This window comes from Chaetodon auriga, chromosome 8 (genome assembly GCF_051107435.1).
Source record: "Chaetodon auriga isolate fChaAug3 chromosome 8, fChaAug3.hap1, whole genome shotgun sequence".
Taxonomy (NCBI): Eukaryota; Metazoa; Chordata; class Actinopteri; order Chaetodontiformes; family Chaetodontidae; genus Chaetodon; species Chaetodon auriga.
This window is the reverse complement of record NC_135081.1, coordinates 26,569,739-26,583,949: the sequence shown is the minus strand read 5'-3', so window position 1 is coordinate 26,583,949 and position 14,211 is coordinate 26,569,739.

Sequence of the window (14,211 nt, the reverse complement as noted above, 5' to 3'; positions counted from 1 at the left end):
GAGGAGTAATTTTCGGATTTGGGGGCACTTTCCGGAACTTCAGGGAATGCATCTTTAACTACATTTCACAACTAATGCTTTCATACCGTTCATTAATGAGAATTTGAAAGCAGGACTTTGCATATGAAAAATGATGTTTTCGCATGTGCAGCTTTGGTTTTACAGTCTGTCCCCAGTGACGCTGTACTCACCAACTTAATTGCTAAAATCTCGCAGCATTTACAGCCTGCTTGATCATTCGACAGCTCCTGCTTCTTGCCCCGTCCTACTTCTTTTTAATACAACTTCAGTCTCTCCAGATCTCAGGAGATACTTTGCTGAGCGCACACTTATCACGGCCAGTAGGAATGAAAATAAGACTCAAGTGCAATAAAGCAGATTTATCCATTATACCGTGTTGCTTTTATTTGCCTAAAATACATCGAAGATGGCTGTAAGATAGAGTTATTCTTTCACTGCTGTTAGTAAGTACAGAAAAACAATGGAGAAGTGCTTCATTATGAAGCCACTTGCAATCCCAACAGGCTGACGCACATAAAAGCAGCTTTTTGTCAACAAAGTAACTGTTAGAACACATCCAGGGTGCCGGAGATGTGCAAATAATAATAATATGGGTGGCAAAATCCCCAAGCTGTCAGCTCTGAGGGGATTTGTGATTTTTTTTTATCCGCCACACTGAGTGAGTGCTGGCATGTTTCCAGGACGGTACATTACTATCACAGCTTGGAGGGAGAGATGGGCAGATACGCGTGGGTCAGCCAAATCTCCGGATTGAACAACAGCTGGATACGATAAAGATGAGTAGGCTCCGACTCTGTAGTAGTAGTGAGGAATACCCCCCCCCCCCCCTCACACATACGTGCAGATAAACACTAACGTTCAAACACACTCATACAACCTGTGCTTACTAACAAGGCTTGAAAATGCAACCTGAAAAAAAAAAAAGAAGACTGAGATTCTTGGTTTTAAGGCCTTAATGGACGTGGTGACAATCCATCATACTGCTGAGTTCAGTTCAACTCAGTCCAGGTCAGTCATCTTGTGAGGGAATTATCCTTTTAAAGCCGGATCATCGTGCTCAAACAGACAGCTATCGCTTCCTCAAACTGAAAACACTGTGCGGCTGTTGTTTATCAGCGCAGGTCTGAATCCAGTAAAACAATCGTTCCAAACAAAGTGACTCCCTCATCGGCGTGTAGTCGAGCTTCACCTGGCGGACTGACCTTTTCTCTCTTGTCAGAACAGCACAGACGCTCCCGACTGCGGGCTGAAAACTCACCTGCTTAACATGGACCTCACGTTGCAGGCACACAAACACACATTTGTACATGCTGGACTTGTGAGGACTCGTCGGTACACAGTGTTCTCTGACCAAGTCTAACAGCCAAAGTGTTCTGTTCTGAATGGCTGCGCTGGAAGCAATCATAGAGATGGGTTAGACAGCACAGTGTGCACAGAAAGGAGTAACAGAACATGCTTTCAGCCTCTCGTTCAAGATATCTGTGTGTTACACGAGATGTGACAGAAGTAGTTGTGTGAACATTTTGGCTGCCACCTAAATGTTGATGATCCGAATCAACAGCGGAGAGACCCCTGAGTCGACGCCCATTTTGGAAGTTGAATCCCTTTTTTTTAGTTTGTACACAGAGTAAGACAAGTGCTTTTTCAAACAGAGTCATGTCTCAAGATTACAGCTATAAAACCACCTGTGATGGAAACAGACAGGGTGATGGAAATAGAGGGCATCACAGCGGAGAGCAGCACGGCTCGCTTCGCTTCGCTGCTCCGACGCTCTCAGAGCAGAGCTGAGTGTTAGCGAAGTCAACTAAACTGCTTTTCAATCAGACTCTGCTACAACCTCGACTTCTGTTCAGTGTGATTAACTCGTCGGCTGACAGGCGGCAGGAGAGGCGCCCCATGGTGCGCTGGGATTTCATTACTTAAGTCTGACCAGGACACACTTTTTATTTCCTTGACTGTGTGGAAAAGTGGAAAGTTTTCACACCACAGATGATGAACAAAGGCAGCGATGCCTGAAGTCGACTCAGTACTCTGTACCAGTCAGGTACAGCCCAAGTGTAAACAATAAAAAAAAAGAGCCTGAGAGTAAAGTTCAAGTCCTGCGTACCTCGTCACCCCTTCACATCTGGCCAGTGGCTGAATAAGATGGAATGATTGTTGAATTGTCACTCTCTGGAAGTCATGATCAGATGCAGCCACTTTAACACTGAAAAGGATTTCAGATACAGTTTGATGATCCAACAAGCACTTGGTCTGCCTTTAATGCTAAAACTAAGTCCAACCTGTATCCTAAAGCCAAGTCTGAAGCCTCAAGCGGTCCTCAATGCCCTCCCTGTCCAAAAATGTCCCTACACTCAAGGAATATAACCAATCCTACAAGAACAGAAGCATGAGCACACACACTACATGAAATTATCTCTGCAGACTTGCCCTTTGTAAGAATCACTTGCTGCTGCAAAGCACTGTGCTGGTCTCCACTAAACAGCTGAATGAACACACACACACATCTCACACAACATAATGAAGGGTTTTTAAAAACTTTTAAAATGCTTCATTTTCATTCGAGGCCTTCTGGTGCACCGTGGTGTTTTTAAACATCAGTGCACCGCTCCCTAATGGGAGCAAACACACCTCCAAGGCCGTCGCCAAAATATGCTGAGCTATTCAAGCATTCAACTGTTGCAAACGGGTGCAGAAACATTTTCACAGTGAATGCATCCCAGCATAAAATGCAAAGTCACCCATCCAAAGAGACCTTCCCTCTGGATTTAAGCATGTGTGCCTGTCAGAGCTTCATTCATGAGCGGCAGGAACAGACGAGCACACCTAAAAAAGCCAAAGAGAGACCGAGGTGAGAGCAGACATCCAGAGCCGGGGCTGCCCGTGGAGCTGGACAGAATTTAAACTAAATCCACCTCATAAAAGACCAGTCGTGTTCAAAACTTTTCATGCTCCTAAAAGCTGTTTTTATCTTCGGAGACTCTCCTCACTGGAGAAATTTCAGCAGCAGTCAGTTCAAACACCTAAAATGACCTGCAGGATATTTATGCTTCCTGACAATCAACCGCTTGTGGACGAGTGAAAAGTGAATCTTCTCTCTTTGCAGCAAAGGCGGAATTAACCTGATGTTGTTATACCGCACCCACACGCCTCTCAAAATATGAAAAACTGTGGTGATGTGGTGGTAGTGGCTGGCTCCTTGTTGATGATTGGCTCCTTGGTCTGTGGAACCAATCACCTCCCCTTCCACCTCGCTCAAAAACACATCGCCAACGAAACAGCCAACTATTCTCAAAGAGAAGAAGAACAAGGACAAAAGGAGAAAACACCAACGCATGCGATACAATTGCAGCCACTGCGAGAGATTAAACAAAGAGACGCCGCGTGAGGCTTTTCCTGCTTTCATCGACCTCAAAAGCAGCTTCCCTGAGCGGATGCTGTAGATTTGTGCACAGCACCCACTTCCACAACTCCCACAGGGCCAACAGCCCTTGCGGAGGCATGTACACGTCAATTTTGGTGGACAGCATGCAGACAAATCTGCATTGGATGCTCGTAGTCCCCAGATGACGGTCCATCATGTTTCTGACCTGACCTTGTTGTCCTGACACTAATTGCTCCCAAGGGGATGAACCTTATCCAGTGTGCAGCACATTGGACACTATGACTTGTCCTTTAGCTCTGGACCTTTGGGTTTGTAGTCATTACTGGTTAGGCACTAAAAATAGTCACTTCCATTCAACACTTTGATATTATGGAGTTGAAAAAACTATTTCATAAGCAGCCTCTTGGGTCCACCAGCTGGGATTTGGGCTTTATTCCTATTGATTTATCTGTGCTGAAGTTTGAAACATTTGGGATTGAACCAAACACCTGTCAGGGTAAACACACACCTGCAACAGATTCTTACCTGAACAACAACCCCAGCAAAGGTTTTGATTAAGCACCCACTCAGTGGTTGTTGAAAAAGTATATGCAATCAGGGATTTTCCTTGCAATGCTGAAATTGTTTTCTCAGACCGTAAGCAGATTTTCAGGATGCTTTGAGTTCAGCTTTTTGGCTCCCAGTAGGCGATACTGGATTGGGGCTCAACCTCACATTCAATTTTAATTAATCCTCATCCATTCGCCCGTGGTTCTCTTATTAGAGCGGGGCAGCCTTGTGCTTCCTCTTCTCCCTGAAGCAGAACGTGGAGCATCTGCCAGGCAGAAAGTGGACCAGAGGAGGGAGGCCACAGTTGATGCGCAGGAAGGTGTAAAAGGTTGTTAAGTTGGAGTCAGCACACAGCACTGTTAAATTAGATCTCGTTGGAATATATTTGAGGTAGCACTGCCTGAAATGAACAATGAGAAACTGGAGCCAATTAGGAGGGAGAAATCGCAAAGCCTGACCTTTGGCCCCTGGGAGGAGCTCCTGACATCCTAAAACTAACAGCAGCACTGACAAAGAAAAACAAGTGATTGGCCAACAGAGAGCTCTTTATGTATTCACACCACAGCGGCATGATGAGGAAAAGCACATTGTAAATATCAGTTTGTAAACTGTACATCAGTTCCGTGGCATTGAAACGTACCTGTGTACCTAATTTGCTTCAATCCTCGATCCGTTAAATTTGTGTCATTTTGATGCGAGCAGCTTCTGCACGATTAGGCGGAAACGTGACCAGATTCTCAACAGCATGTGGTCGCTTTGCTGGACAGGAATAAGCAGCTGACGTCCATCGTGTCCATATGCATGTGAGGAAAATAATTTGCGGGTTGGTTACCTCCGAGTGCCCTCTTCTGTTTTCCTTTCTGCTTGAGTTTTTGTGCGTATGTGTGCGGAAAACAAAAGACTTTCAGTTTCATTTCTGCTTGATCTGCTGATACAAACCAGGGAATGATGAGTCAGTTCGAAGGGGAAAGGGATTCAAACCCATGACTCTGCAATAACATGAAAATAAGCCAATGCTCTGTTTTTAATGGGCAGACAATACAATCTTTAGCCTGTCATTTATCATATCTGGTGTTGACATTTAAAGCTGCGTTTGTCAATATTGATCAATATATGAGCCAGTTTTTAGCCTCCTACAGCTAATTGTTTGGGGTGTAAATGGTGGTTCGACAGTTATGTTTGGTGGAAACGGCTCTGGAGGAAAAAAAAAAAAAAAAGCAGTGTCAGGTATCACTCTCTGCACTGTACACCTGCATGAATATGACTGGATGTTGTAACACAAACAGCGTCTGAATGAACCAATGAATGTGAAGCATGCAAAGAAGACCTGATGACTATCAGCTGATATGAGATCAACTAAAGCTCTTTGCCTGAACTTGTGCTATGCTTCATTTTTCAGCTGTGTTCTGCTGTTCTGTTGATATATATATATATATATGTGTGTGTGTGTGTGTGTGTGTGTGTGTATATATTTCATTGCATCTGTAATATGTTTAAGACCCCATAGACATATTCACATAAAGTAATGAATGCAATCAATGCAGTCTTGGTTTGGAGGACAGCTTGTTTCCAATCCCGGTGAGTCAAATATAGTTTATCATTGCTTTCAGCAAGCTCATTTTTCAAAGTCTATGTGGACATTGCTAACCAGATGTTGCATATTTATTATTGCTAACTTGATCTTGGAGTCCTGCATGTGCAAACTGAGGCGAGAGGAAGCATAGGCCTATTGAAGCATAGAGCCACTGACCAAGCTGCTGTATTTAACGAGCTGGGAGTGACACAATGTTGTGGAGGCAGCCATTTTTTATTTGCCTTTGAATTCAGGATTGTAAATATAAAGCCATTGCAAAGTCAAAAAGTACAAGCGCTCCAGGTCTTCTCTGGACATTTGTTCACGCCAGGAAACTTCCTTCAGGTGGCTCGGCCCACTGTGTCCATTGAAGTGTGGGAAAACTCTGCTGCAGTGCTGACTGGCTGATACGATATTTAATTTAATGTCTGAATCAGCAAAGCAACACTGGCTTCTGCCCAGCATGCACCTCAGCGCAGGGAGCCAACAGGAAGTGCTTGAGGGGGGAGGTGGGAGGAAAGCAGGCTTCTCAAGTGCTCATCCTTTTGTAATGGCTGCCAGTGACATCTGGTCATCCTGCTGCCGTCCACAGGCTGGCCCTGTTCTTATAACCATGCATATTATGTCGGGATTGTTTTCCTTCAGCAGATCCGGCTCATCCTGTGATGTGTTTTTGTCATGAGAAGAGAGAGAGAGAAAACAAACAACCGTCAGCCCCCTCCCTCAAACCAAGATGATGATGAGGAAGAAATGTTAGCTGCAGAGATTGCATAATGGGAGCATCTTTGTTATAACTGAGGCTATTTTGGGGAAATTAAACTGAGGAAAATACAGAATTCAACTTGCTGCTCAGCACGACTTCATCATGTACTTAGATAATCAACAACTAGCGCATTGTGAGTGAGACCACACTGCTGTTGCAGAAGTTCCATCATAAAGGTTGGCAGCAGTGTTTTTAATCCCCTTTTATTGTTTTTCTATTGAGCATTTTCCAGCGCGACTCTTCCCTGAAGCCTCGAAGCTTCTGACAAATTAAACCTCCATAAACCCGCCGATGTAAATCTCTGTCTTTATGAATGGAAGCCATGATGGACTAGCAACTGGTTTGAAAGGTCACACTAATGCTAGTCCACAGGCCAAAGCACACAAGCACAAATAGACCGTTTAGACTTTAAATCCACGCAGAGGTCTCAGCTGTCGCGTCCTCTAATGAGAGTCAAGTTAATGCTGAGCGCTCAAGTATTCTGTAGGGTTAAAATGTTGGCACCACTATAAAGAGAGTGCCCCTTAAGCTACAAGCCTTGAGCTCATTTAATTTTCCAGTGTCAGCGGTTTTTGCCTAACTCTCCTCTAAAAATATGAATTAAAGGACAGGCACTCAGATTTGCGCTGAGGCACTGCAGCACAAATCTGATGTGGACGACTAATCCCTCAAGCGCGAACTTGGAGACGGATCAGCACGTGACAGATCAACCATCGGAAAAATTATGAATGTGTGCCGACAGCTTGTGTTTGTGAATCGAGCTTTCCTCTCAGTGTGCGTGATATGAGGGGTTTTCTCTCTCTGCTCAGAATAAATACTAATCCCTCAAACATCACAGCACATGTGTGCATCGGCGGACGGCACAGATGCACAGCAGCATATAAAACGATTAGATGCCAGGAACCATGAATGACTTTGTTTTGCTCCCAGTTTCTGACCACATTCGTTGATGATTTCCCCATCGGCACGTGACAAAGACACCGCACACACACGTCGGAGTTGGATTTCGTCCTCATAGTCACGCTTCACTTCTGAGCACATGATTACGTTTTCGTTTGCTGTCATTGAGTAAAATACCTGCAGTGATTGGTCGTCCACATGTGTGTCACACCTGCCTGACAGGTGACTTTTCCCAGCAGGCGATCTGAGGGGACTGGAGGGGGGATGCCATCGCCTTTGTTAGCAAAATGACCAAAATGACGGGTAGCAACATGGAAGAGTGAGAGGATCATAGAGACACACTGCTGCCTGCAGTATTCCTGAAGTATTTCTATGATCATGGCTTCAATTAGTTCGTTCCACCTGTTAAAAATGAACCAATCACCAGCTGACTGTTCCCACAGGTCGAAGCTGGTGTCGCAGGGTTCCCTTTCACAACAAACATATAAAAACATACACATATGGAGTGAATTTCTCAGTAAAAACTGCAAAGCTCAAGTATCCTTTCCACACCTCTAAAGTATCTGAAGTATCAGTATAAACTTTGGAGTATTGGCTGTGCACTTTTTTAGCCACAAGAGTGCAGGCAAGATAAACAGGATGTGCTGGTGTGGACTGGAAGTACAGCTGTTTCTGCTTCATTAGTGGGGAGAGCTGCATAAGTGCTTATGGGGCACTGGGCAGAGAAACCTGAGAAATCCTGCTACAGGAATACATTTTTTATTTGTTTTTCAGGTCTGAAAAAGGCAAACAGAAATGAAGTGAATTTTAAAGAGGTGTGAAGAACATCTTGAAATGTCATTTGTGGGTGTTACTATTTGATGAAAGAGGTCTGGACATACGCAGACTTCAGATACGAACCGATTCCCCCCTGCATGCGCTTCATGTGCAGTCAGGTGTTCCGATAAAGACCTCTTCAAATGAAGCACAACATGGAAAAAGCTTATGCACGCTGCTCATAAACCGGTGATGTACTGAAGAATATTAGTGCAGGAACAAATGCAGTCGTACGGAGCTGAAATAAACTCAACAAACAGGAGTCCAGAGGCATCACTGGAAAAAAAATTGGCATCTTTTAGGCACGGATCCACGGCAAGCTCTATATTAGAACAACACCCACGCTGACAGATTGCGAGTAAAAAAATATTTAAGACAGACTTGAATGGATTCCTCCCATTTATCTGGAAACTATAAACTAAATATCCGTTTTCTCTTTCTATGCACAAAACACTTTTTCATGCTTGATCTGACTGGATTATTGACTCAGAGAACTATGAATTACTGCTCCGTCTTTGAGGTGATCGGCTGCTTGTGCAGTTTATTTTACGGGTGTGAAAGTTGTAAATAATGCCACAACCAGCGGACTGATAGCCGCCATCCTCTTTAAGAAGATAAATCACTCGCAAGTGTTTTTCATTTTGGCATGAGGCGAACCCAGAAAGGAAGGAGACACTGATTAATGGCGTAGATGAAGGGAAACATATTGGATGTACAGCTTGGATACAGTGACCTCCTGAAGCGTGAATTGTAAAGAGGACGACAGTCCTCTGATCAATGCTCACACCTTAAACCTCCTGCACCGTGTCCCTGTTTCTTGGATTTTGCTTGTATTTTGTTTTTTCCTTCTCTGCCACACTGCACCATCCTGCAGTGCACGTCAGCCGGTCTGTCAATCAGTCAGTCCGACACCATGGTCACGACCAACATATCTTCAGTTTGTACAGATATCAGTGAATTTAAAGATTCGATTCCAAGCAGGCTAAATGAGTTAGCATGCAGTGCTATTGGGAAGCTAATGGAGTATCCAAGCTTCATTCAAACATGATGGTGGCCAGTGATTGCTGAAATATTTTACTCTATAACTGAATAACAGAAAAAGAAACACACAGATCGGAGTCCACTGTGGCACAGAAGTGATTTTATAGCCACATGTTCCATACATGTGCACCCTCCAATCACAGATGTCCTCGGCCTGTTTCTCCCTTCTGCTGCTGCTTCCACAACAAGCTCTGCATCTTTGCTCCTCCACTGTTGTCTCCCTCCTCCACCTCCCCTGCCTCCTCTTGTATTAGCATTTAGTCATACACGGATTTGAATGTTATTAACATGTGCTCATGTTCAGTAAATGTTGTGTATGCCATGGTCTGCCAGGCAGGGTTGCGATCTCAGGGACAGTCTGTCCAGCTCGCTCAGGCTTGTTTTCAGAGCGCCACATCAGCAGAGCATCACCGCCAAATTAAAATGCACATTACTGCAATAAATGACTGAAGCCTTGACTTGAGTCTTTGCTTTAACCTTAAAGCTGCATGAATGCAGTTTTGGCCGTGAGGGCGCAGGAAAAATAAATGGAAATTCAATAGTGAGCAGTAAATTTCCATTTTTGACACCAAGCAGTCATCATCGTTTTGCATCATCACATGAAGTCGCACAACAGTGATTTTTGTGTCCATGAAGTACGACACATTAAACTGTTCAGACAGTCGAACACGTGCCATGAACAACACTTTTTTCATTCTGCTGTGTGTCTGAATACTGAAAGCACAATACAGAGGATACATTTAGACTCAAATAGAGTGGCAGCAGGTTATTATAGTGCACTTTATAGTAAATAGGGAAGGGTTTCGGACGTGAAATCGGGTGATTTCATGGGGAGTTGCTATTTACACGTCCAGTGGACACGAAGCAAAGTTCGCATTTATTTGAATTTGAGCCCCGCATTCACTTTCCTTTAACTTCTGGGGACTAATTGGAGCTTTTTTTCTGAAAACAGCCGCTGATGATGGAAAAGGTGTTGATTAAATCGATCAAATATGCCAAACAATGAGCTGAAAGAGGTTAAAATGCTAAAATGTGGAGCTGCCATGACTTCAGTACATTAAAAAAACACACTGAGTAATTTGATTCAGTGTTACTGATGAAGCAAATGAAGCATTTACCTCAACCACAGTAACTTTCCCCTTGGTTAATTTGCATAAATCCATCTGACCTCCTAACCTTAATCCAAATTAGCATCCAAGGCCAAATCTGCGTGGATGAACCTGTGATTCAGACGTGTGTGTTGTGTGTGTTGGTGTGTTGTCTGTTGCATGTCCTTGTTCTTGTCTCTGCCTGGATTCTGTTGTTTGTTCGGTCAGGAGGACTCGTGGATCTCCTCCAGGCTAATTCACCTGCCTGTAATGACCCACTGAACGCAGCCGGGTTTGTTCAGCCTCATTTTACATTCTGGTGAAGTTCTCTTAACCTTCTTAACCCAGATTATCGAAATACAGTTTCCTGTGAACAGCAGTGATGCCTCCTCATCTTCCACTTTCTCTTGGTTGCACCTTGACTCACCTGGCAGCTGCACTGATCTCACTGTGTCTGAATGTTCTGACAGAGCTATAAAGTCCTCCAGTATTAAAAAGTACTTCATTTTCTACCAGACGCAGATATGAAATGATCTTTTTGGTGCACAGTTTCCATTTGGAATCAAATGGCTTGAATTGGATCTAATCTGTTTGGATGAATACAATAATTTAAAAAGCTTTTTTCTGTCTGGTGCTCTCATCTGAGCCGGTCACAGAACAAACAGTTCCTTTCAGAAATAATCAGATTTGTGTATTGAAGATGTGCTTAAAGTGGTTAGACGCTGCAGTTGAAGAGTCCGAGGTCAGAAAGATTTTTGTTTTGTTTTGTTTTGTTAATCCAAGCAGCTTAAATCTGACATCTCGACCTCCTCTGGAGCTGCCGAGTCTCTTGCTTGAGGGACCCGACTCTTCCAAGCCGTCCCGATCTGCCATCTGCTGCCTGGTCACAACCCATCCCCAGCCCAGTCCCAGAATAAAACGCTGACTCTGCACGTTTCTGCAAACCGTGTATCATAACTACATTTCTACAATAGATATCAGTGATGTAGCTCAGTTTAATAGCACATGTATATGAGCTGAGTATCTCACCAGCAGGTGGAGGGGAGAAGATGCCAAGCAGCAAACGACTCGTCGAGGGGTATTTGGTATTTTTAATGAGAGGTCGGGACATTTCCAGCCATGTTGGTGGCGACGAAGGTCCTGTGTTTGTTTGACCCATCCACCCACCCCACCTTCACCCACACTTTCAGCTTCATCCACACACCTTCTTGCTCTTTATGCTACATCACCTGACTTCCTCCTTTGGTCCACAGATGTCATTGCCGAACAGTAAACATAAATATGGGTCCTAATTTGCAAGGTCGGCCTCCAGGTTTTGTTCTGGTGAGGACGGCCTGTTTTATTTCCAGCCACAGGACCTTTGCTGCATGTCAAACACTTGTCTCTGCTTCCTGTGTGTCTGCACACTGTCAAATAACATCAAAACTCCAATAATGATAACAATGATGGCGACGATAAATATTTTTTACGTAACATTGCAGACAGTATTTTAAGAATGAGAGGCGGTGAGAGCATCCAGTGGTTTTCAGAGGACATGGGGCCATTTGTTCCATCTCTGACATGTAATCGTTGAAATATTTGTAGTTTATCTGAATTTTTAAAGCAATCACTCCACATTTTTTCTTGGTGAGAGTTAGATGTTCTCATGTTTGTCTGTTAAAGAAAGATCTGCCTAAAATCACCTCTGAAGCTCATTCATTCTAACTGTTGGATCATGTTTGAGTGTTATCATTTCTTGGTGAGGTGTAATGAGGTTCCAGCTTTTTCCCAAAATGCTGAAGTGGTCCTTTAAAGTAAAGCTGTTGAAAAGAAAATACTCTTATACACATTATTTTATTTAGGACTTTATGTTGGTTGCATAGAGTTTACCCTGATGACCAATCAATACATTGAAAGCAGCAGTTTAGGCTTGCTTCCCTCCAGGAGTGGGCAGTATTGATTCATTAAACTCATGAACACAAAAGACAAGAATGACAAAGTGTCTGCACAAATGTTTATTACCAAAATCATTCTTTAAACTTACTGCTGCCTTTTTGTTTAACGGGACTTTTCCTCTCACCCGCAGCCTGTTTTATTTTTACCATCATGTTCAGAACGAGGAGGAAAACTCCTCCTGATTTTTCCCTCGACAAACAATCTGAGCTCGCGATGAAAAAAGACAACACAGTCTAATCTGCTGGAATCAAAACAAGCCTTTAAAACCTCTTTGGTGTCTGCTCACTAATCTCTGAACTGGTCAGTGAAAAGTGCACACAGTTCAGATCAGGATTTAAAGCCTCTCCAGCTCTCTCGGTGGATTGGCAGTGGACGAAGTCTCTGACCGATGTTTCCGAGTGCTTAAACTCAATTCATTTCAACAGGGAACGGCATTAGAGTTACGTAATCTGTCCCTGAGGGACTCATATGGATCGGGGATGCATATAGAAAATGGGATGTCGTTCTGTTTTCCCTGCAGTGGCCCTCCAATGTGATGTAAGATTACCTCTTGCTATTACAGAGCCAACTCGCCTCTGTAATAGCAAGAAGTCTTGTGACGGGCTGAGTCAGTGGGTTGATCATATGACAGGAGCAGGGGATGCTGGGAGCTGAGCAGTTTCCAGTTTTGTGGTGGTTTTTGATAGTATGTGTCCAAACGGGAAACAGATGTGGCCTCAAAAAGAGAAGAAAACAGGAATTTACTGTCAAACTGAGCCTCACATTGCTTTCCAGAGCACACGGCGAAGAGCCCGAGTGGAAGAGAAAAAATCAATCACAACATTAAGATAATGGCTGCCGCTGCTCACATCACAGCATTTGGATTATAGAAACACACTCTAACGTCAGCCTATATAGATATATTAATAGGTTTTCTAACACAGCAGATAAAAATAGCGCCATCGACCGCTTGGTAACCACCTTAGTAAGGAATATTGGGTTATAAATCTATCACCGCCCGCAGTCATTCCCCCTTTCATCAAGCTAACACACACATACATTTACACACAGGTCATGACCCGCTGCCTGCTCATTGGTGCTGAGGGGGTTTGGGTGCTGGATAGCGGATGACTGGAGACACTATCGTCCATAAGTCTCATTATCTAAAGTGGCCGTAGAGGAACCTGGAGGGAGATTCTTAAAGGATCTTTAAAAACACTCTGCTGCCTTGTGAAATCCAGTGAGCAGACTCTCCGAAAAAAAAAAAAAAGAAAAGCAGCCATCGATCAGATAGATAGTGAGCTGTCAGTGATGAGAGGCCAGGCCTGTGCTGCACTTAACGCACAGCGCAGATCTGAGCACAGCGCCGCGCGTTGCTTTTGACCTTGAGAGGCTGCTGAAGCTGCTCACTGAACAGCGTTTCTATGAAGGTCTCATCAGTTCTGGTTTTTAAAGCCACTGACTGTATTTTACTGTCAATAAGGTTTTTGTGTCAGTCGATCTACACCTGCAACAAATTTCTACTAAACATTTGGGTGAAATAGAATTAGACTGAAAGGTTAAAGCACTGCCCCCAAGAGGCAAAAATGCTCATTACACCCATGTGGTGGACGTTTACGGCCGTACTGCCTACATTAGAAAAGTGAAATAACATAAATTCGCTGTTATAAATTAAAAGTTAAAAGTTTTAAGCGCATCCTTGGTTTTACCACACAGCCTTATTTGATCCGTTGTGACTAATGGTCACTAATGTCCGCAATATTTTGCTGTGTTACTGGCACTTAATGAGTCATTTTTCTGACTTAATGAAGCCTTGCTACACCTCTGTCCTGATTGGGTGTGACTGAGAACCAGAGGATACTCCATGGCAGCGATGTCTTAAAGCAAACTCTTTATCATCGAATTTACTCTGAATGGGACCATGATTTATAAAATGAGCCTCATGCTGTATTGAAAAAATTACTCTTGAGAACATCAGCTGTTCACTGAGGTGATAAATCAGGTGAGAAGTCAGTGGAGTCGCCCCCTGCTGGTCAGTAGAATGCAGGTTTAAGGCTTTTCTGCACTGACTTTAAACCTGAAGCTCCATCTGTTTCTACTGTCTGTGCTTCAGCTGAACTTCAGAATTCTACTTTGCATGGAGCAAAGCTTCTGGATTTCG